Raw genomic sequence first — 25,621 nt, 5'->3', positions numbered from 1 at the left:
GCCCGACATGGGGCTCGATCCCAGGACCCTGGAATCATGACCCGAGCCGAAGGCAGCCGCTTAACCGACTGAGCCACCCAGGTGCCCCCACTCCACTTCTTTTTAATGGACTCTTTTAAACAATTCTTTGGTGGCTTGGATTTTTTTTTTAGACTTGGAGGGAAAATTAGGACTAGTTTTTCCCTCCTATTTTATTCTTGATGGATTTTTCTGCAGTTTTTATTTAAAACTAGCCTTTACTAAAGTACCCATGGAGTCTAGTCTTATTTCCCTGAACTCCCATATAACTTAAAGGCCCTGCTGATTCACTGAGCATATCTAGAAGGCTTACTGCTATTTTATGTGCATTAGTCTGTGCTTTTCAAACAGACTGTGAGTTCTCAGTGCTGAGCTCATGTGCTCTCAATAGAATACCTGTTTCTGTACAGAAGTTTATTTGGGAGGAAAAATACCAGAGGCATCTGAACACCAGGATAGTTCTGAAAGAATTTTGTTGTTGTGATCATCCATTATGTAATTACACTGCTAGAATAATGGAAGGACAATCTGCTCTAGGGCACGACAATAGTGTAATATGCCAGGCTGTGCAAATGGCGGGAGGGGGGAGGATGTATGTCTCAGTGGCCCAAGCTACATGATCCAGATGGTGTGGTGGTGTTTGTAATAGACGTATGAAAAATGACCCTGTCAGATGTTGTTCGATATTATGAAAATTATAAATACATGGAACAAAGGTCATTTACTCTAAAGCTAGAGATATTCCAGGTATATAGCCAAACAGAATTTGTAAAGAAAGATGTAGCTAGAGTAAGCAGAAGACACTGATGGCTCTTTCCAAAGGTCACTTCTCATGGTAATTTTTGCCACACCTACTCACAGGTCAAAAAAGATTTCCAGAATACAAAATTTCCAAACAAATTTACAGTTTTCTTAACCTTTTGAAATGAAATGAATATATAATGCTAATTTTAGTTTTTTGTGCAAAAATTATGTCAAATGTATTCATTATGTTTATGGTATTAAATATTTGGAGTATTACATGATTTCATTTAATTGAAGATATAGCCATGTAATTTAATTGATATGAATTGATTATAGATACTCAATACTTCCTTTTTTGTTTTTATTTTTTTAAATTATGTTATGTTAATCACCATACATTACATCATTAGTTTTTGATGTAGCGTTCCATGATCCATTGTTTGCGTATAACACCCAGTGCTCCATGCAGAACATGCCCTCTTTAATATCCATCACCAGGCTAACCCATCCCCCCAAGCCCCTCCCCTCTAGAACCTTCAGAGCCCATAGTCTCTCATGGTCCGTCTCCCCCTCCGATTTTCCCCCCTTCATTCTTCCCTTCCTGCTATCTTTTTTTTATTTATTTTTTAACATATAATGTATTATTTATTTCAGAGGTACAGGTCTGTGATTCAACAGTCTTACACAATTCACAGCACTCACCATAGCACATACCCTCCCCAGTGTCTATCTCCCAGCCACCCCATCCCTCTCACCCCAGCAACCCTCAGTTTGTTTCCTGAGAGTAAGAATTCCTCATATCAGTGAGGTCATATGATACATGTCTTTCTCTGATTGACTTATTTCACTCAGCATAATACTTCCAGTTCCCTCCATGTCGTTGCAAATGGCAAGATTTCATTCCTTTTGATGGCTGCATAATATTCCATTGTGTATATATACCACATCTTCTTTATCCATTCATCTGTTGATGGACATCTAGGTTCTTTCCATAGTTTGACTATTGTGGACATCGCTGCTATAAACATCGGGGTGCACATACCCCTTCAGATCCCTACATTTGTATCTTTGGGGTAAATACCCAGTAGTGCAATTGCTGGGTTATATGGTAGCTCTATTTTCAACTTTTTGAGGAACCTCCATACTGTTTTCCAGAGTGGCTGCACCAGCTTGCATTCCCACCAACAGTGTAGGAGGGTTCCCCTTTCTCCACATCCCTGCCAACATCTGTCGTTTCCTGATTTGTTAATTTTAGCCATTCTGACTGGTGTGAGGTGGTATCTCATTGAGGTTTTAATTTGGATTTCCCTGATGCTGAGTGATGTTGAGCACTTTTTCATGTGTCTTTTGGCCACTTGGATGTCTTCTTTGGAAAAATGTCTGTGTTTTCTGCCCATTTCTTGATTGGATTATTTGTTCTTTGGGTGTTGAGTTTGATAAGTTCTTTATAGACTTTGGACACTAGCCCTTTATCTGATATGTCCTTTGCAAATATCTTCTCCAATTCTGTTGGTTGTCTTTTGGTTTTGTTGACTGTTTCCTTTGCTTTGCAAAAGCTTTTTATCTTGATCAAGTCCCAACAGTTCATTTTTGCCCTTGCTTCCCTGCCTTTGGTGATGATTCTAGGAAGAAGTTGCTACGGCTGAGGTCGAAGAGGTTGCTGCCTGTGTTCTCCTTTAGGATTTTGATGGACTCCTGTCTCACATTGAGGTCTTTCAACCATTTGGAGTCTATTTTTGTGTGTGGTGTAAGGAAATGGTCCAGTTTCATTTTTCTGCATGTGGCTGTCCAATTTTCCCAACACCATTTGTTGAAGAGACTGTCTTTTTGCCATTGGACATTCTTCCCTGGTTTGTCGAAGATGAGTTGACCATAGAGTTGAAGGTCCATTTTTGGGCTCTCTATCTGTTCCATTGATCTATGTGTCTGTTTTTGTGCCAGTATCGTACTGTCTTGATGATGACAGCTTTGTAATAGAGCTTGAAGTCTGGAATTGTGATGCCACCAGCTTTGCTTTGCTTTTTCAACATTCCTCTGGCTATATGGGGTCTTTTCTGGTTCCATACAAATTTTAGGATTATTTGTTCTGTTTCTTTGAAAAAAAGTGGATGGTATTTTGATAGGGATTGCATTAAATGTGTAGATTGCTCTAGGTAGCATTGACATCTTCACAATATTTGTTCTTTCAATCCATGAGCATGGAACGTTTTTCCATTTCTTCGTGTCTTCCTCAATTTCTTTCATGAATATTTTATAGTTTTCTGAGTACAGATTCTTTGCCTCTTTGATTAGATTTATTCCTAGGTATCTTATGGTTTTGGGTGCAGTTGTAAATGGGATCAGCTCCTTAATTTCTCTTTCTTCTGTCTTGTTGTTGGTGTATAGGAATGCCACTGATTTCTGTGCATTGATTTTATATCCTGCCACTTTACTGAATTCCTGTATGAATTCTAGCATTTTTGGGGTGGAGCCTTTGGGGTTTTCCACATAAAGTATCATATCATCTGCAAAGAGTGAGAGTTTGACTTCTTCTTTGCCGATTTGGATGTCTTTTATTTCTTTTTGTTGTCTGATTGCTGTGGCTTGGACTTCCAATACTAGGTTGAATAGCAGTGGTGATATTGGACATCCCTGCCGTGTTCCTGACCTTAGGGGGGGAACTCTCAGTTTTTCCCCATTGAGAATGATATTCGCTGTGGGTTTTTCATAGATGGCTTTTATGATATTGAGGTATGTACCCTCTATCCCTATACTCTGAAGAGTTTTGATCAAGAAAGAATGCTGTACTTTGTCAAATGCTTTTTCTGCATCTATTGAGAGGATCATATGGTTCTTGTTCTTTCTTTTATTAATGTATTGTATCACATCAATTGATTTGTGGATGTTGAACCAAACTTGCAGCCCAGGGATAAATCCCACTTGGTCATGGTGAATAATCCTTTTAATGTACTTTGGATCCTATTGGCTAGTATTTTGGTGAGAATTTTTGCATCCATGTTCATCAAGGATATTGGTCTGTAATTCTCCTTTTTGATGGGGTCTTTGTCTGGTTTTGGGATCAAAGTAATGGTGGCCTCATAAAACGAGTTTGGAAGTTTTCCTTCCATTTCTATTTTTTGGAACAGTCTGAAGAATAGGTATTAATTCTTCTTTAAATGTTTGGTACAATTCCCCTGGGAAGCCATCTGGCCCTGGGCTTTTGTTTGTTGGGAGATTTTTGATGACTGCCTCAATTTCCTTAGTGGTTATAGGTCTGTTCAGGTTTTCTATTTCTTCCTGGTTCAGTTTTGGTAGTTGATACATCTCTAGGAATGCATCCATTTCTTCCAGATTATCTAATATGCTGGCATATAGTTGCTCATGATATGTTCTTATAATTGTATTTCTTGGGTGTTGGTTGTGATCTCTCCTCTTTCATTCATGATTTTATTTATTTGGGTCATTTCTCTTTTCTTTTTGATAAGTCTGGCCAGGGGTTTATCAATCTTGTTAAGTCTTTCAAAGAACAGCTCCTAGTTTCATTGATCTGTTCTACTGTTCTTTTGGTTTCTATTTTATTGATTTCTGCTTTGATCTTAATTATTTCTCTTCTCCTGCTGGGTTTAGACTTTATTTGCTGTTCTTTCTCCAGCTCCTTTAGGTGTAGGGTTATGTTGTGTATTTGAGACCTTTCTTGTTTCTTGAGAAAGGCCTGTATTGCTATATACTTTCCTCTTAGGACTGCCTTTGCTGCATCCCGAAGATTTTGAACAGTTGTGTTTTCATTTTTATTTGTTTTCATGAATTTTTTTAATTCTTTAATTTCCTGGTTGACCCATTCATTCTTCAGTAGGATGCTCTTTAGCCTCCATGTATTTGAGTTCTTTCTGACTTTCCTCTTGTGATTGAGTTCTAGTTTCAAAGCATTGTGGTCTGAAAATATGCAGGGAATGATCCCAATCTTTTGGTACTGGTTGAGACCTGATTTGTGACCTAGGATGTGATCTATTCTGGAGAATGTTCCATGTGCACTAGAGAAGAATGTGTCTTCTGTTGTTTTGGGATGGAATGTTCTGAATATGTCTGTGAAGTCCATTTGGTCCAGTGTGTCATTTAAAGTCTTTATTTCCTTGTTGATCTTTTGCTTAGACGATCTGTCCATTTCAGTGAGGGGGGTGTTAAAGTCCTCCACTATTATTGTATTGTTGTCAATGTGTTTCTTTGCATTTGTTATTAATTGGCTTATATAATTGGCTGCTCCCATGTTAGGGGCATAGATATTTACAATTGTTAGATCTTCTTGTTGGATAGACCCTTTAAGTAGGATATAGTGTCCTTCCTCGTCTCTTATTACAGTCTTTGGTTTAAAATCTAATTTGTCTGATATAAGGATTGCCACCCCAGCTTTCTTTTGGTGTCCATTAGCATAGTAAATGGTTTTCCACCCCCTCACTTTCGATCTAGGGGTGTCTTTGGGTCTAAAAGGAGTCTCTTGAAGACAGCATATTGATGGGTCTTGTTTTTTTTATCCAATCTGATAGCCTGTGTCTTTTGATTGGGGCATTTAGCCCATTTACATTCAGGGTAACTATTGAAAGATAGGAATTTAGTGCCACTATATTGTCTTTAAGGTGACTGTTACTGGATATTGTCTGTGTCCCTTCTGATCTATGTTACTTCTAGGCTCTCTCTTTGCTTAGAGGACCCCTTTCAATATTTCTTGTAGGGCTGGTTTCGTGTTTGCAAATTCCTTTAGTTTTTGTTTGTCCTGAATGCTTTTATCTGTCCTTCTATTTTCAATGACAGCCTAGCTGGCTATAGTATTCTTGGTTGCATATTTTTCTCGTTTAGTGCTCTGAATATTTCATGCCAGTCCTTTCTGGCCTCCAGGTCTCTGTGGATAGGTCTGTTGCCAATCTAATGTTTCTACCATTGTAGGTTACAGATATCTTGTCCTGAGCTGCTTTCAGAATTTTCTCTTTGTCTCTGAGACTCTTAAGTTTTACTGTTAGATGTTGGGGTGTTGACCTATTTTTATTGATTTTAGGGGGTGTTCTCTGTGCTTCCTGGATTTTGATGCCTGTTTCCTTCCCCAAATCAGGGAAATTCTCTTCTGTAATTTGCTCCAATATACCTTCTGCCCCTCTCTCTCTTTCTTCTTCTTCTGGGATCGCAATTATTCTAATATTGTTTCGTCTTATGGTATCACTTATCTCTTGAATTCTGCTCTCATGATCCAGTAATTGTTTATCTCTCTTTTTCTCAGCTTCTTTATTCTCCATCATTTGGTCTTCTCTCTCACTAATTCTCTCTTCTGCCTCATTTATCCTAGCAGTTAGAGCCTCCATCTTTGATTGCACCTCATTAATAGCCTTTTTGATTTCGACTTGGTTAGATTTTAGTTCTTTTATTTCTCCAGAAAGGGTTTCTCTAATATCTTCCATGCTTTTTCCAAGCCCAGCTCGTATCTTTAAAATCGTCATTCTGAACTCTAGTTCTGACATCTTACTAATGTCCATATTGATTAGGTGCGTGGCAGTCGGTACTGCCTGTTGTTCTTTTTTTTTTGAGGTGATTTTTTCCGTCTTGTCATTTTGTCCAGAGGAGAATAGTTGAATGAGATAACAAAATGCTAACAGGGTAACAACATCCCCAGAAAAATATACACTAAACAAATCAGAAGATACCTGAAACTGTTAAAAGAAAGGGAAAGAAAGAAAAAAGAAAAAAAAAGAGAAAAAGATAATAAACAAACAATCAGAAACCAGAATATGATCAAATATGATCAGGCTGGTTCATAGATCAATGCCACACACTAGATTTTGGGCGTATTTTGGTCTGTTAGAAGAAAGTGCCTCCCAAAATTTTAAAGAAGGAAAAACTTATATATGTATAAAAATGAGGGTTAATACGATGAAAGGATGGAATATGACTGTAAAGATGAAAATTAAAAAAGATTTTATAAAAGGAATTGATAAGATAAGAAGTTGGTTGAAAAAAGAAAGAAGAGGATTTAAAAAAAAAAGAAAAAAAAGGGAGAGAATGTGATCAGGCAGGAGACTAGAACAAAGCCATACACTAGAGATTTAGGGTATATTTTGGTCTGTTAGAAGAAACTGTATCTCAAAATTTTAAAGAGAGAACAACTTATATATATACCAAAAATAAAGTTAATTACTCTGAAGGGATAGAGTATGACTCTAAAAGTGAAAAATAAAAAAGATTTTTTTAAAAGGGGTTGATAAGATGTTTGTTGAAAAAGGGAAAAAAAATTTAAAAAAAAGAAAAAGTTAAAAAAAAATTAACTTTGAAAGACTAAAGACTCATGGGGAAAAGCCATGAATTCTATGCGTGGTATGCCCCTAGCGCTGGAGTTCTGCCATTGTCATTGATTGGTAAACTTGGTCTTGGCTGGCTGTTCTTGCTGATCTTCTGGGGGAGGGGACTATCACCGTGGCTCTCAGATGTCTTTGCCAGAGGCAGAATTGCCTGCCCTTGCTGGTCCGGGCTAAGTAATCTGCTCGGGTTTGCTCTCAGGAGTTTTTGTTCCCTGCAACCTTTCTGTACAGCTTCGGAAGACGAGAGTGAAAATAGCGGCCTCCCAATCTCTGCCCCAGAGGAGCCGAGAACTCAGGGCCTGCTCCTCAGTGCGCCCCCAGAGAAAAACAGTCAATCACTCCTGTCTCCCCAGTCTCTGGCTGCACTCTGTGCTCCCCCGGCCTGTGAATGAGCGTTTCTATCTCTGGCACCCAACTCGGTGTGGAGTCTCCAAACCCAGCAGTTCCCTGTGGTGCACTCCTGCACCACTCCTCCTGGGGGAGGAAGGGGAGTCTCCCTGGATCTGCCACTTGTTGGGTCCCTGCTGGAAGAGCCATGGCCTGACTGTGCCGTGGATCACGGTTTATGGCAACCCCAGCTCAGAGGCCCTCCTCGGCTCCATCTCTGCAGCCGGCTTCCCCGCTCTGATACCTGGGAGCTCTGCCACACTCAGGCACCCCTGGTCTCTCTGTGACCCCGAGGGTCTTGAGACCACACTGTCTCAGCGAGGGTTCCACCCCCTGCTTAGCCACTGGAGCGACGTCCCTCAGCAGAGCCAACTTCTAAAAGTTCTGATTTTGTGCTCCACTCTCTATCACTTGTGGGTAGTGGCTGATGGAGGCCTCCCCCCGCCCCCCGTCTATCTTCCTGAATATTGCCTCAGATTCACTTCTCTGCATGTCCTACCTTCCAGAAATTGGTCGCTTTTCTGTTCAGAGAGTTGCTGCTATTCTTTTCTTTGATCTCCTTTTGAGTTCGTAGGTGGTCAGAATGGTTTGATCCCTATCCAGCTGAATTCCTGGGACCCGTCGAAATTTAGGTCTCCTACTCCTCCGCCATCTTGCTCCTCCCCCCTTAAAAGTCTCAATACTTTATTTAATTGATTTGTACTAAACAAAAGACTTTGTAAATTTGAATTCTAATTAAACTTTATATCTCATTTTTTCCCCAGGCTTACAGGCTAGAGTCTTTCTAAAGTATTATGTTATTTTCATATTAAGATATCTAAAGTACAGAAATATCATTAACTTGGAAGCAGGCAGTTCCCTGACATGTCGAGTAAACCCTCCACTATATTTCTATGTTTAGCAATAGACTTAAAAGTCCTCTTAAAAATCATTGTGACTTGAATTACCATCTCTGTTTTACACTAGCAAGTTAATTAGGTAAACTTAAACCAGAAATTTAGGACTTGTTCTCGACACATTCTTTGCAATTCCATGTCTGATTGCTGCGTCCTGTCAGTTTGAATTCCTAAATATCCCTCATGCTTTCCCACCTCTCTTCTTTTCCGTAGACCCGGGCTCACATAGCTCCCTGGATGTTTTCCTTCACAGCACTAACAGCAGCCTCTAACTTCCACATGAGTTAGCACTGGATTTGCTCACTACGCTGTTCATAATCCATAGCAGAGTGCCAGACAAGCACTAGATGTTAAACGAAATTTGAAAGAATAAATGAATGACCGCTCTATGTAGTTTGAATTTCAGAAATTCTGAATTAGTGAATTCTAGCACATGTGGTTCAGTTAAACATGACAATTTATACTAGGCAGTGCCTGTCTAGGGCTTAAGCAATTCTCTAGGGATTGTTTTATGTGCCTGAATTACCTACTTGAAAGGTTCACAGTACACTCTGGTTATGATTATTGCAGTTCGTGTCTCCTGAAATGAATTAAGGTGTTGACTTGAAATCACTATTGTGTCAAGGTTGTGGGTATGTGATATTTTCTCCAAAAAGGGGAGAATGACAATTGGTTATCTACTTTGAAAGCAGACAGTGATGTAATGACATAATAGCTGCGTTATCTTTAATCCAGGAGTAAAGGTAATAATAAATTCAACATGGATGTGTCAGGAACATGAAAATATATCCTGTAGCTCAGGTCAAGCCAAAGACAGAATCCAAGAGGTTTGTAGAGGTCATGGAGATTTGAGATCTCATTTGCCTCCTGCCCTTCTCAATCCTATCAAGGTAGCTTGGAGAGAATTTTACAACGCAAAGGGCAGGCATCCTTCTCTCCTAGTGACAAATAAATAAGTTTTTCCAGAGTGCATGTTCATGATCCAAAGGAAGCCCCAGAGATGTTAGAAGTAATATGCCGCTGTCACTTGTACTTTTAATGATCACTCTTTCTTTAAATAGCTTTCCTAGAAATTTCATCTTTTTTTTTTTTTTCTCCTGCATGTGTAAGTGTTATGTTCTTTCTTCCTTGGGTTCCCTCACTGAAATGAAATTTGAGATTGTGAAATGATACTTTGTTCTCATGGCTCTTTGTAGATGGAGTAAAATTTTCCCTTCTTGTTTACTAGTACTCCTTATGTCATTGTATATATGTTCCTTATTCTCAGTGTGTAGTCACTTAACATTTTGTAGTGGGAGAAAATGCATTTAAGGTATTTATTTCCCTCTAATTATAAAAATCCTGTAGCTCAGAGCCTACATTCATAGTGGGAATTTCTGTGCAGCATTAATCTTGGATCCAGTCTCTCTGGGTCACTGTGGGTGGGTAGCACCTGTTAACCTTAATGAGAATCCAGTGGGTGCTGCAGGGGCTGACTGTCTTCACATTTAGTGCTCTAGGCTGAAGGCAAACAAGAAGGTCCCTGAAATCCTACTTCTGATGTGGAAATTGCTCAGACCCAGAGGTTTTAGGGTCTAGAATTAGTTGAAAACAGAGAAAGAATAAATCTGGTATTTGAATCAAAGAAGTGATCTCTGTTCAGAAAAGTTTCATAGGGTTGAAAGTCTTGGATCTTCTAAGAGATGTTTGAGAATCTAGGTTGAGTAAAAAGTATTTTCTCAGTTTTGTCTGCATAAGGAGGGCTGAGTAAACTATCCATTTGGAAATAATAAACCAACCACTTTTATTGCTAAAGTAGTATGTTTCTGAAAGGATCATTCATGAATATAAAAAAATATGCAAATACACATTGTTTATAAATCCTTTGATTGACTCCAACAGCAAAGTCAGACTGGAGCCTCTGAAGGCCCTCAGCAGTAAAAATATTTTTATACCCAACCCCAACACATGCAAATTAAGAGAAAATCTATTTTAAATTGTAAAATAAGTAAAGGGAAGTCAAAGAAGTTCTGACCTTCCCCCCCCCAAAATGACTTTTAAAAGTGTTCTTTTTTTAATTTGAAAGATCAAATTAAATAATAGGGAGAGGGTAGGGATATTGTACTACTTTGCCCCAAGCTTATAGACAGTCTGCATTTTGGATAATTCTGTGCTAAGCAGAATGCCTGTAGGAGAAAGATACTTGTTTTCATTAGTAAGTGCATGGATGGAATTTCTTGGTGGCAAAATATGTCCTTGAGGACCATGTCAAAATGAAGTACGATGCTGTCACCTGGTGACCACATTCTGAATTACATTAACATCCTCTAAGGCTCCTGCCTTTCTGCTTCCTGCACCTTCTTCCTAAGGTTAGGAGACATAGAATTTTAGAGCTAGAGCAACATTAGAACAAATCACATGTAGCTTCTCTGGCTTACAGATGGGAAACTGAGAACTTAAGAAGTTAAAATGACACAGCTAGAAGGTGGCGCTGGGTATGTGCCTAGTTGATGGTGCATTTAGTGGTAAAAGTGAGCACTTGAAGCCAGGCAAGTTGGATTTAAATAGCCGTTCTGCAATTTTTTGGCTGTGAGGTCTTGAGAAAATTATCAATCTCTGCTGAACCTCCGTTTCCTCACATGTAAAATGAGAATTCTGTTAGAATATACCTCATGGGGTGATTGGAAAATTGAATGCATAATATATGTAACTTACTTGCTACATAATATATATAATTTGCAAATATGATTAAGACATGCCAGGCAGAGGACAGAATGTTGTCAGAATAAATGTGATAATGGGCTCAAGAGCGCCTTGAAAATGTACAGTACTGTGCAAATGTAGGATGGTATGATTCATGGTCAGTTGAAATCAAATAATGTAGAATAAAAATATGACACTATTTCCCCATTTCCTTCTTTCTCTTTGGGAAGATACCAAATTGCTCTTGATTCATTTCATTGCTTTATTCTACTATCTCTCTTCTAAGTTCTAAAGCTGTGCTTTGTTAATTTTCTTGCAGAGTTTCAACGCTTTAAGGTAACTAGTGTGCTTGTCACTATTGTCTAAACTGAAATCTCTGAGTGTTTTGAATCTTGGAGTGACAAGACAGAGTTAACTTGGTGATGCTGACATTAGCAGCTCACTCAGCCATGTTAGCATAACAAGTCCAACCAGGCATAGCCTGACAACCTGTGTTAAGCTTCCTCTGCATTTTGTGAGCTTGAGCATACATAGACTGGAGCAGGAGAGGTCAAATATGGAAAATCTAATCTAACCATCTGAGCTTGACATGTAATGGGTTTTTTCTTTGTTTGTTTTTTGTTTTGTTTTGTTTTCTCTCTCTCTCTCTTTTTTTTTTTTTTGGGTCTTATGTGGGGTCTGTTTGAGATGGAAAAATATCTTAATTTGTGTTCCCACAAAAGCAGACCCTGAGACAAAGATTTGATTGCAAATCATTTATTTGGAAGGTGATCTCAGGAAACAGCATAGGGAGAGTAGAAAATTTGGATAGGAGAAGGAAGCTGATAAAGGGTTTATAAACAAATAGGTTTCTACTGTTGGCAAATAAAGATTAATTTGCTGGGGGGCTCTGGGAAACAGAACATGTGCCTTAGAATTATCTCCCCACCCATCACAGTTCCATAGTGGCTACTCATGGAACCCAGGCCTGTTGATTCCCCCAGTTTTGCCCTCAGGCAGAGATTGCAGGCATTGGCAATTTGAAGTTGGACCAGCATGCATGGAAATGGGAAGTGCCTAGGTGATATGGTCAGGGTTGCAATAATGTGGGCTACAAGGAGAGAGAATACCAAAGCCATATCCTTTGGGGATTCCCCAACCCTCTCAATCTAGAAATCCAAGTTTGGCAGGAGCAGGGTATACAAAAATTCTGGCAAAGAATTAAGCAGAAGCCAAATTTGTTTTTTTTGGCATCTTTACCTGAGTCTCTTAAGCAGGTCTGATATGTGACCTAGCTGGTGTCCTTGTGCAGATCAGTGTTAGAGTTGAAAGAGACTATGTTAGGTTGGAACCTATGAGCTCTGAGGCCTGAGCCACCAGTCCCTGAGGAAGATGGACAAAGGGAATGTGTAGGCAATGTTTATGTTTACTATATGAAGCTTTTGCCTCATACCCAGTGCCATTTCCTGATGATACAGGAAGGACCACAGAGAGGAACATATCCAGATGATAGGCTAACCCAAGGTTCTCACTAAAATCAAACCATGGGCCTTCAAGATTTTCTTCCTAATAGCAAGCCATAGATTTTATGCCTCTGACAGTAAGGAAAAATGGCCAAGACAAACCAGTGAGGCAGGTGCCTCATACCCAATGCCTAGAGCTAAGCTGAGGCAACACAAAATAGTTGATTAGGGCTCTGGAGCCAGGCTTATTCTAATCCTGGCTCAGCACTAATTGACATTGCAATCTTGAACTCTTTGTGACTTGGTTTCCTCACCATGTACCCACCTCATAGGGCTGCTGTGAGGATTAGAGGAGGTGAATATTTCTAGCCAAGCCTCTAAGATTGTAATGGAAGCTTTTATTGTGTAGACTGTCCACACCCAGTGGGTCCCAGAGCCATCTTACTACATCTAATTAAGGGACAGAGAAAGAAGCAATTTAAAGAAGGACATATAGAGTTAGACCAAATCTCTAGCTCTGTGATTGGTAAGTCTTCTTGATCCTGCACATTCTTTTTTTTAATTTAATTTTATTATGTTATGTTAGTCACCATACAATACATCATTAGTTTTTGATGTAGTGTTCCATGATTCATTGTTTTCATATAACACACAGTGCTTCATGCAGTATGTGCCCTCCTTAATACCCATCACCGGGCTAACCTATCCCCCCTCCCCCCTCCCCTCTAAAACCCTGTTTGTTTCTCAGAGTCCATAGTCTCTCATGGTTCCTCTCCCCCTGCACATTCTTTGAGGACAGTGAGAAAGGGAAAGGAGGCAGAGGGAGGGAACGGGAAAAGGAAGGGATAGAGCGGGGTTAGAATCCTACCTGTAAGTTGGAATGTGCCAAGAAAATTATAATTTTAGAGGGGGGCAGCTTTAACCCCACATTTATGTGGTGTTGTAGAGGAGTTTTAAAATTTTTAAAGTGCCCACTCCCACCTTTTAATCTGTGGGCATTCTTTGGTATATATAGAGATGGGATTTCAATCTCTATTAGATAAACACAGACAACTTAAAAATGAAATATCTTCACATGATTCAATGTATGTGTGTACATGTGCACATATAAGTGTATTCATTGAGAATGCTCTCTCCCAACCTATTCTCATCCTCCACTCCCCACCTTCATAGGTAAACACTTTTATGAATCTCTTAATACACTTCCGGAGTTTCTTTATGCAAATGTGAGCAAGTATGAATATTTAAATTTTTTTTCTCTCAAGAGGTATTTAAATGGATAATAATCATAATAAGTAACATTTTATTAAGTATTAGCTAGATAGTAAGTATCCATTTTAATGCATCAGACCCACTTTACAGATAAAGAAATTGAGCACAGAGAATTAAATAACTTTCCCAAGGTCATGAACAAGTAAGTTAGGAAGACAAAATTTGAAGCTAGTTAGTGTCCAGAGTCTGGACACTAGCCATTATGCAATACCGCCTATTAGAAAGTAATTACAATTCATACGCCTATTAGAAGGTCAAAAGGTACAAACTTCTAGTTATAAAATAAACAGGTCATGGGGATGTAATGTTCAGCATGGTGATTATACTTAATAATATGGTATTGCATATTTGAAAGTTGCTGAGAGGAATCTTAAAGTCCTCATCACAAGAAAAAATATTTTTGCACCTGTATGGTGATGTAACTAGACTTACTGTGGTGATCATTTCACAATGTATACATATATCGAATCATTATGTTATACACCTGAAACTAATATAATGTTATATGTCAATTATACCTCAATAAAAAATAAAATAACATTCATAGATTTTTACTATTATCTCCAAATAGGAAGTCTTTGAGTAGTGTTCTGCCCAGAAGCTATTCCTTAGAGCCCAAACTTTTAGGAGAAGTCATGATTCCTAGTGTCTTAAAAAAAGAAGTGAAATCCCTGGAAGGAAGGTATGAGCTACAGATTAAATGGTACTTTAAGGTACTTTGGTACCTTACTCCCAAAGTCTGGTCGAGACTTCTAGGGATTCAGTTAGACTAGAGGATTAGCTCTGTATGAGACCAGAGCTAACTGTGGGCTGTGTTCAGCATGTGGATAAAGAACTTACAGTTCTGCTATCTTTTGCAGAATAGAAGTTAAAATCCTCAACCAAATCTAATACCTTTACCTGCATATTGCACACCAGCACATTGTTAAGCATCACATTTTTATTCCCACAGGCAGTGTTCTTATGGAACCACCTTATGTTCCTATCTTTCTATTTAAGTTTCCAGAAGTACCCAGGCATTATGGTGTTGTGACAGAGAGTTGTTTTTGTTTTGTTTTGTTTTGTTTTGCAGCCTGATTGAACAGAATCTTAGACCTTCCAATCTTGAAGCCAACAGTAATAGATACAACTGAGAATTCAGAAACAAGAGTCTGTACACCATTACTTGGGTCAGGTCAGTCCTCCAAAGTACATGAGTATTAGACTTGCTTCTGCCTTCCTGAGGTGTACAAAAGACTGGTCTGCCAGCCTCTGTAAGCTATAGAGCTGAGGAGAATAAACTGGCTCTGGAGAGGCTGATTCTTAAAAGACTTCTCATAACTGTCTTAGTCTTAAGCTTTTCAGTGAGTTACGTGGGTGAGGACCTATATTCACTCTTTCCATTTCCTCTCTTCCCTTATTGCCCTTTATCCACTTTTGGCAGCTCTCCTCACCTATTAAGATTTCCTCTCCCCTTTATTTTTCAGAAACATTCACACCAAATCTCTTGCACTTCTAACTTTTTTTCTTTTACCACCTTTATTCATGTCCCCACTCCCCACTTCTGGCAACCACTAATCTGTTCTCTGTATCTATGAGATTGTTGTTGGTGATTATTATTATCTTTTTGATTCTACATTCAAGTGAGATTTATGGTATTTGTCTTTATCTAACTTATTTCCTTAGCATAATGCCCTCAATATCCATCCATGTTGCCACAAATGGTAATTCTTTTAATAGCTTAATAGTATTCCTCCCTCCTTCCCCTTTCTACAAATTTACACACACACACACACACACACACACACACACACACACCCCACATCTTTTTATCCATGCATCCATTGATGGAAACTTAGGTTGCTTCCATGTCTTATTTAAAGCACATAATGCTGCAATGAACATAGGGGTACATAGATCTTTTTGAGTTAGTATTTTTGTTTTCAGATAAATACCCAAAGTAGAATTGTTGGATCACATGGTCGTTGTATTTTTAATTTTTTTCAGAAACCTCCATACTGTTTTCCATAGTGGCTTCACCAATTTACATTTTTATCAACAGAGTGCAAGTGTTCCCATTTCTCCACATCCTTGCCACACTTGTTATTTCTTGTCTTTTTGATAAAAGCCATTCTGACAGGTGTGAGGTGATATCTCATTATGGTTTTGATTAACATTTCCCTGAATATATTTTATATATGTCTGTTGGCCATCTGTATATCTTCTTTGGAAAAATGTTTTTTCAGATCCTCTGCTCATTTTATTATTTATTTATTTATTTATTTATTTATTTATTTATTTATTTAAGATTTTATTTATTTATTTGACAGAGAAAGACACAGCAAGAGAGGGAACACAAGCAGGGGGAGTGGGAGAGGGAGAAGCAGGCTTCCTGCTGAGCAGGGAGCCCAATGTGGGGCTTGATCCCAGGACCCTGGGATCATGACCTGAACCAAAGGCAGACACTTAATGACTGAACCACCCAGGCACCCCTCATTTTTTTTATTTAAAGATTTTATTTATCTTTTAGTTGAGAGAGAGAGAGCACAAGTGGGCAGAAGGACAGAGGGAGAGGGAGAATCAGACTCCCACTGAGCAAGGAACCCAACATGGGGCTAGATCCCAGGACCCCAGGATCATCACCTGACCTGAAGGTAGACACTTAACCAACTGAGCCACCCAGGTGCCCCCCCTGCCCATTTTTAAATTGGATTGTTTAAGGTTTTCTTTGCTGTTATATGAGTTCTTTATATATTTAGATATTAATCCCTTATCATATATATGGTTTATAAGTATTTTCTCCTACTTGGTAGGTTGCCTTTTCATTTTGTTGATGATATCCTTTGCTTTGCAGAAGCTTTTTAGTTTTTTTTTTTTTTTTGCTTTTGTTGCCTTTGTTTTTGGTGTCAAATCCAAAAAAATCATTACCAAAATTGATGTCAATAAGCATAGTATGTTTTCTTCTAGAAGTTTTAAGGTTTAAGGTCTTACATTCAAGTCTTTAATCCATTTTGATTTAATTTTTGTGGATGGTGTAAGAGAGTGGTCCAGTTTCATTCTTTTGCATGTGGCTGTCCAGTTTTCTAGCACTATTTGTTGAAAAGATTGTCTTGTCCATTGTATATTCTTGACTCCTTTGTCATAAATTAATTGATCATATATGCATTGGTCCATTTCTGGTCTCTCTATTCTGTTTCATTGATCTATGTGTCTGTTTTTATGCCAACACCATATTGTTTTGATTACTATAGTTTTGTAGTATAGTTTGATGCATCTAATCTTTTAATGGCATGCCATTATATCTGTCATTAAACTCATCCTCTCCTTCACTACTTCTACCATCACAATACCTGCAGATTATATTGTTCAAGTAATTTACAAATATTTTTATTTCTCCCCATCTGTTATGGTTGAATTGTATTTTCCCTAATTTTCATATGTTGAAGTCCTGACCTGAAGTACCTCAGAATATGACCTTACTTGGAAATAGGTTTTTTACAGAGGCAATCAAGTTGAAATGAGATTATTAAGGTGAGTCCTAATTCAATAAGACTCTCTTCTTATAAAATGGAGGAGATTTGGGGAGTGATGTCAGAAAGATGGTAGAATTTGAAGCCCAGATCCTCATTCTCCCATGGATACATGGACTCAATAGCAAAATATGAACAAAATTTCTTTGTTTGAACTCCAGAAACCAGTTAAGACATTTCAGGATCACAAATGAGCACAAAGCCAAGAGCAGCCACATTAGAAAGGGCAGGAGAGTTACTAACTTTTAGCTTGCCCAATCTCATCTCCCAGTATAGCATGGCACTCTTGGGAGAAAACTCTCAACTACTGACTTCTACCTTGAAAGGGGAAGAAAAGAGTTGAATACATGTCCAACATTCTGGCTTTTTAGGTGCTGCCCAAAGGTCAAGTTTTTTTTTCCCCTGCCTGACTCTGAGAACTGATGGGAACTCTGGCATATATTGGATTCCAGGTTGGGAGTTGCTGAGCACAAAGACAAGCACAGTGGCTTGTTATAGCACTAAAGAGACTGCAGTACTGCAGTACAGCAGAGAGAGCAACAGATTATGGGTTACTAAGAAGAAATAGGGACAAACCTAGAGTAGACATATCCCCTAAAAGATTTGAGAAATCCTGGATTTCTCTAGTTGAGCTAATTGATGAAGGTCTTCACCTGTATGAAACCAGTTTGTAAAGATTGGGAGAGGAGACTGGTTTTTTAAATGTCCACATCTCAACAAGAGATCCTAAGACATATAAATAAACAGGGAAACATGGCCCAATCAAAGGAACAAAACAAATTTCTAGAACTTATCCTAATGAAACAGGCATCAATGAATATCTAACATTAAAAATAATTATCCTAAAAATGTTCACTTAAAGAGAATAGAGACAGCCAAACAAAATCAGAAAAAGAATGCATGGGGGCCCCTGGGTGGCTCAGTCAATTAAGCATCTGACTCTTGATTTTGGCTCAGGTCATGATTTTGGGGTTGTGAGATCAGCCCTGCATTGGGTTCCAACTGAGCATGGAGCCTGCTTAAAATTCTTTCTCTCCCTCTTCCCCTTACCCCCCATTCTTGCACACACACTCTCCCTCTAGAAAGAAAAAAAAAAAAAAGAATGCATGAACACAGTGAGAATATTAACAAAAAGGCAACAGTTATAAAAAAGACCAAGGGATTCTAGAGCTGAAGCTCAACTCAATTCTGAATTGAAACGTTCACTAAAGGGGTTCAATAGTAGACTTGGTGAAGGAGAAGAAAGAACCACTGAAGTTGAAGATAAGGCATTTGAAAGTATTGAGTCAGAGGAACAAAAAAGAAAACTGAGGAGAGCCTAAAGGACTTATGGAAGACTATCAAAAAGACCAATATATGCATTATGTCCCCAAAGGAGAAGGAGGGATAGAAAGCTTATTTGAAGATATAATGGCCCCAAACTCCTCAAACTTGAGGAGAAAAAAGAGCTCAAGAAGCTCAATAAACTTCAACTAGAATAAATCCAAAGAGACCCATACTGAGATACATTATACAAACTGTCAAAAGTCATGTCAAAGAGAAAGCCTTGAAAGCTGAAAGATTAAAGTCACTTTTTACAAATTTCTCATCAGAATCCTTGCAGGCCAGAAGGGAATGGGATAATATATTCAAAGTGCTGAAAGAAAAATACTGCCAACCAAAAATACTGCCAACCAAAAATACTTCAAAAAATGAAGCAGAAATTAAAACTTTCCCAGATAAACAAAAGCTGAGAGAGTTTAGTACCATTAGACCTGCCCTGATTTTATTTATTTATTTATTGACAGAGAGAGAGAGAGAGAGACAGTGAGAGAGGGAACACAAGCAGGTGGAGTGGGAAAGGGAGAAGCAGGCTTCCCGCTGAGCAGGGAGCCTGATGTGGGGCTGGATCCCAGGACCCTGGGATCATGACCTGAGCCGAAGGCAGATGCTTAATGACTGAGCCACCCAGGCGCCCCCCCGTAAGAAAGACTTAAAGGAGTCCTTCAAGTCAAAATGAAAGGTTGCTAGACAGCAACAGAAAACCATCTGGTAAAAGTAAATATGTAGACAAATAGAGAATCCTGTACTTTTGTAGCAGGGCATAAATCACTTAATTCTGATACAGAATTTAAAAGCTAAGCACATAAAGTATAAATCTATATTAATGGGTACACTATAAAAAGATATAATTGTGACATCAGTAACAAAGGAGATTTGCAGAGTTATAAAAGGATAGAGATTTTTATGTGATTGAAGTTATCAGTTTAAAATAGATTGTTATAACTTTAAGATGTTTTATGCAATCCACATGGTAACACAAAATATGTGTAGGAGACACAAAAAAGGAAATGAGAAAGGAATAAAAATGTCACTACAAAAAATGAGCAAATATAAAATAAGACCTTAAGAAAGGAAATGAGGGTCAGAATAGTTACAGGGTACGCAGAAAACAATGAACAAAGTAGGAATAGTAATTTCTTCCCTATCAGTTATTATTTTAAATGTAAACAGATTAAAGTCCCCAAACAAAAAAACAGTATTGTTTAATGGATGAAAAACAAAATCCAACTATATGCTCTCTATAAGAGACCCACTTTAGGTTGAAGGATACACATAGTCTGAAAATGAAAGAATAGAAACAGCTATTTCATGCAAATGCTAATGAAAAGAAAGTGGGGGTGGACATATTTATATTAGACAAAATAGACTAATTAAAAAATTGCCATAAGAGACAAAGAAGAACATTTTATAATTATAAAAGGGTCAGTTCACCAGGAAAATTATAAAAATTAATGAAAATTTATAAATTTAAATATAAAAGTTATAAAAATTACAAATGTATATGTATCTAACACCAGAACTCATCAACATATGAGGGAAACATTGACAGAATTGAAGGGAGAAATAGACAGCAACACAATAATAGACTGTAATATCCCACTTTTAAAAATGGAAAGAACAACCAGACAGAAGATCAATAAGGTAACAGAGGAAATGAACAAAACTATAGACCAATTGGTAGTAACAGACATATACAGAACTTAAGAACAGCAGAATGCACTCTCTTCTCAAGTCCACATGGAACATTCGCCATGATAGACCACAAATCAGATCACAAAACAAGTCTTGACACATTTAAGAAGATTGAAATCATACAAAATATCTTTTCTGACCACAGTGGAATGAAACTAGAAGTTAATAAGGAAGAAAAGTTGGAAAATCCACCAATATGTGATAATTAAACAACACATTATTAACCAATGAGTCAAAGAAGAAATCACGAGAGAAATGAGAAAATGTCTTGAGACAAATGAAAATGATGAAAACGCTATATGTCAAAACTTACAGGATGCAGGAAAAGCAATACTAAGAGAAAGTTTATTGTGGTAAATACTTACATTAAAAAAGAAAGATCTCAAATCAACTAACTTTACACCTCAAAGAACTAGAAAACAAAGAACAAACAAAGCTCAAATTTAGCAGAAGGAAGGATATGCTAAAAATTAGACCAGAAATAAACAAAGTAGAGAATAGAGATCTGACAAAACTATGAGTTGGATTTTTGAAAAGATTAATTAAATTCATAAGTCTTTAGGTTAACTAAGAACAAAAGAGAAATGGCTCAATAATTAAAACAGACTCTTAACTATAGAGAACAAACTGAGGCTTGCTGGAGGGGAGGTGGGCGGGGAGATGGGTTAAATAGGTGATGGTATTAAGGAGGGCACTTGTGATGAGCACTGGGTTTTGTATGTAAGTGATGAATCACTAAATTCTGCACCTAAAATTAATATTACACTGTATATTAATGAATTTAAATAAAAACTTGAAACAAAAAAAATCAGAAATGAAAAAGGGGACATTACAACTGATGCTACAGAAATACAAAGGATTATGAGAATACTATGAACAATTATATGCCAACAAATTGGCTAATCTAAAAAAAAGGAAGATAAATTCCTAGAAACATGTAACCTACCAAAAATGAATCATGAAGAAATAGTGATAATAAAACAGTAGACCTGTAACTAGTAAGGAGGTTGAATCAGAACAAAAAACCTTCCAGAAAAATAGCAACAAGCTCAGGACTAGGTGACTTCACTGGAGAAGTGTACCAAACAGTCAAAGACGAATCAATACTAGTCTTCCTCAAACTCCTCCAAAAAATCAAGGAGGAGGAAACACTTCCAAATTTAATTTATGAGTCCCATATTACCCTGATACTAAAGCCAAAGATATTACCAGAAAACTATAGACCAATATCCTTGATGAATATTGATGCAAAAAATCCTCAAGAAATACTGGCAAACCAAACTCAACATCACATGGAAAAGATTATATAACATGGAAAACACATGATCACCTCAATTGATGCAGAAGAAGTATTTGACAAAATTCAGTACCCTTCCATGATAAACATATTCAACAAGTAGGAATAGAGGGAAACTACTTTAACATAATGAAGGCCATATGTGAAAAGTTTGTAGCTAACATACTTAGTGGTAAAAGACTGAAAGCTTTGCCTCAAAATCCGAAACAAGGCAAGGTCTCCCCTCATCTATTAAACATAGTACTGGGTGCGCCTGGGTGGCTCAGTTGGTTAAGCGACTGCCTTCAGCTCAGGTCATGATCCCAGAGTCCTGGGATCGAGTCCCGCATCGGGCTCCCTGCTCTGCGGGGAGCCTGCTTCTCCCTCTCCCACTCCCCCTGCTTGTGTTCCCTCTCTCACTGTGTCTCTCTCTGTCAAATAAATAAATAAAATCTTTATTAAAAAACAAAACAAAACAAAACAAAAAACATAGTACTGGAAGCCAAAGCCAGAGCTGTCAGGCAAGAAAAAGAAATAAAAGGCAACAAGTTGGAAAGGAGGAAATAAAATGGTCTCTGTTTACAGGTGGTATGATCTTACAAGTAAAAAATTCAGAAGTGTCCATAAAACATGTTAGAACTAATAAATTCAGCAAAGTTTCAGGGCACAAAATCAACACACAAAAATTAGTTGCATTTCTACACACTAACCATGAAGAGTCCCGAAGGAAATTAAGAAAAGCCACTTACAATAGCAACAAAAAGAATTAAAAAGGAATAAACTTAACCAAGGAGGAGAAGGACTTGTATACGGAAAACTACAAAACATTGCTGAAAGGAATTAAATAAGACACAAAAAATGGAAAGACATCTCATGTTTATTGATTGACATAATATTGGTAAAATGTCCATTCGACCCAAAATAAATCTACAGATTCCAAACAAAATTCCAATGGCATTTTTTGCAGGAATAAAGAAAAAATTCTAAAACACATGTGGAATCTCAAGGAACCCCAAATAGCCAAAATAAACTTGAAGAACAACAAATATGGAAGCCTCATACTCACTGATTTCAAAACATATTACAAAGCTATAGTGATCAAAACAATGTGGTACTAGCGTAAAGATAGACCTATATAGAACAGTAGAATAGAATGCGTAGCCGAGAAATAAACCCTTGTGTACTTTGTCAAATGATATTCAACAAGATTGCTAAGACCACACAATGGGGAAGGGACAATATCACCAACAAATGACACAGGGAAAACTAGATAGCCACATGCAAAAGAATGAAGTTCAACCCTTACTTTACACCATATACAAAAATGAACTCAAAATGTAAGACCTAAATGTAAGACCTAAAGCTATAAAACTATAAAACTCCTAGAAATAAAAATAGGGAACCATCTTCATGACATTGGATTTGGCAATGATTTCTTGGCTACAACACTGAAAGCACAGGAAACAAAAGCAAAACTAGACAAAGGGGACTAGTCAAACCTTAAAACTGCACATCAAAGGAGACAGTCAACAGAATGAAAAGTCAACCTACATCCATTCTACAGAATGGGAAAAATATTTGCAAACCATATAAAGATCTCCCTCAACTCAACAACAAAAAATTAAATAACTCAATTAAAAAATGGGTAGAGGACTTGAATGGACATTTCTCCAAAGAAGATATAAAATGTAGGTGGATTCTAGAATTTGAAACATTCAATGGACAGATTCCTCTTACAAAGCCTCCAGAAGAAATGCAGAGCTGCTAAAACCTCTAGAACTGTAAGATAATAAATCACATACTAAGGCCCCCAAATATGTAATAATTTGTTATAACAGCAAAGGAAACTAATACATCTCTCTAATGGTCTTCCAGCTTTTCTTTAATTTTTCCTTTCTGCAAATTAATCCTCATGATTAGTTTTTCTAAAACACTAATAAGACCATATAACTCTAATTATCTTATGGTGAATTAAGCCATTGATCATTCACCTTCTGGCAAACACTGCCAGAATCAGGTTAGCTTGGGAACCGGGAATTCAGGGAAGAAGTGAATTAACCATACATAAGTTAAGAGTATATTTGCAGAACTAGATGGAAAATAAGATCTTCTTTCTCAAGAGGAGGATATGTTTTTTGATTTTGTCACATATTAGTATTTAGAGAGCTATTTTAGAAAGAAATTGAATGAAAGTCAACATCCATTTTAGCACCGTTATAAGTAGACTTTATGGTAGAAGAAAAGATCTTTTAGAAATAAATACTCTTAAAACAAGCTGAATCCTGTTTAACAACCTAATCTCCTAGGAAGAAGTTACGTGAAAACAGCCTTTAGGAAAACTACTTAAAACAAAGGATACTGAGTTTGTTTTCCCAGAGGCCCTAAAATCCTTCTAAAGGTGGCTGAGGATAAACAGCATATGTACAGCCACAGTGGGCCTTTGCTGGCAGCCTATGATTTCAGTAAGTGGTGCTCCTAACACAGAAACCATAGGCTTTTAACTTGTGTGACTTCTGGAACACACATAAAAAATACTTAGCTTTTTTAGAACTTTTGCATCCTGACTCTACCGAAAATGTCCAACCTGTGAATATGTCTCTACCCAGTGCAATACAATCTCTAGCAGGTAACCGCAGCCTTTCTTTCTTCTCTATTTCACAATTCAATTTCTTTTTTCTTACTAAACAAGGAACTAAATCTATAACAAAATTCTTTTGCCTTTCCCCAACAGAACCACTGAAATTTTTCCATAAATGCCAGTGTAATCTTGGCTGCATCCAATTTGGGGGCATTTTATTCATTTTAGTTTTTAAAATTGAAGTATAATTAACATAGTGTTATATTAGTGTCAGGTGTACAATATAATAATTCAACAATTCTACACATTACTCGGTGCTCATCAGGATAAGTGTACTCTTCATCCCCTTTATCTATTTCACACTTCTCTCTTCTCCACCCACCTCCCCTCTGGCAACCACCAATTTGTTCTCTGTATTTAAGAGTCCATTTTTTTGTTTGTCTCTTTTTTCTTTGTTCACTTGTACTGTTTCTTTAATTCCACATATGAGTGAAATCATGATATTTGTCTTTCTCTGACTTATTTCACTTGGCATAATATCCTCTAGGTCCATCCATATTGTTACAAATGACAAGATTTCATTCTTTTTATGGCTGAATAATATTCCAGTGTGTGTGTGAGACATATTCTTTATCCATTCATTTATAGACAGACACTTGGGTTGTTTCCATATCTTGGCTATTCTAAATAATGCTGTAATAAACATAGGGGCACATATATGTTTTAGAATTAGTTTTCATTTTCTTTGGATAAATATACAGAGGTGGAATTACTGGATCATATGGTAATTCTATTTTTAATTTTTTGAGAAAACCTGCACCAGTTTGCATTCCCACCAGCAGCACATGAGGGTTTGTTTTCCTCACCTCACCAATACTTATGTCTTGTTTTATAGCCATCTGACAAATATAAGGTGATATTTTATTGTGATTTTGATTTGCATTTCTTTGATGGTTGGTAATGTTGAATATCTTTTTTGAGTTTGTTGGCCATCTATATGTCTTCATTGGAAAAATGTCAATTCAATTTCTCTGCCAATATTTTAAATTGAATTATTATTATTATTATTATTATTATTATTATTATTATTGGTATTGAGTTGGGTAGGTTTTTTATATAGTTTGGCTATTAACCCCTTATCAGATATATCATTTTCAAATATTTTATCCCATTCACTAGGTTGCCTTTTTGTTTTATTGTACAAAGCTTTTTTTATGGTATAGTCCCAATAGTTTAATTTTACTTTTGTTTCCCTTACCTGACGAGACAGACCTAGAAAAACATTTCTAGGGCCAATGTCAAAGAAATTACTACCTATGGTTTTTTTTTTTTTTTTTTAATTAAAATTCCAATTAGTTAACATACAGTGTAATATTAGTTTCAGGTGTAAAATATAGTGATTCATCACCTCCATACAATGCTCAATACTCATCACAAGTGTACTCCTTAATCTCCACCACCTATTTAACCCATCCCTCCACTGAC

Source organism: Mirounga angustirostris, unplaced genomic scaffold, assembly GCF_029215605.1.
Source record: "Mirounga angustirostris isolate CCGP_5_RB_7025 unplaced genomic scaffold, mMirAng1.0.hap1 SCAF_14, whole genome shotgun sequence".
NCBI classification, from domain to species: Eukaryota; Metazoa; Chordata; class Mammalia; order Carnivora; family Phocidae; genus Mirounga; species Mirounga angustirostris.
This window is presented reverse-complemented; position numbering follows the sequence as displayed.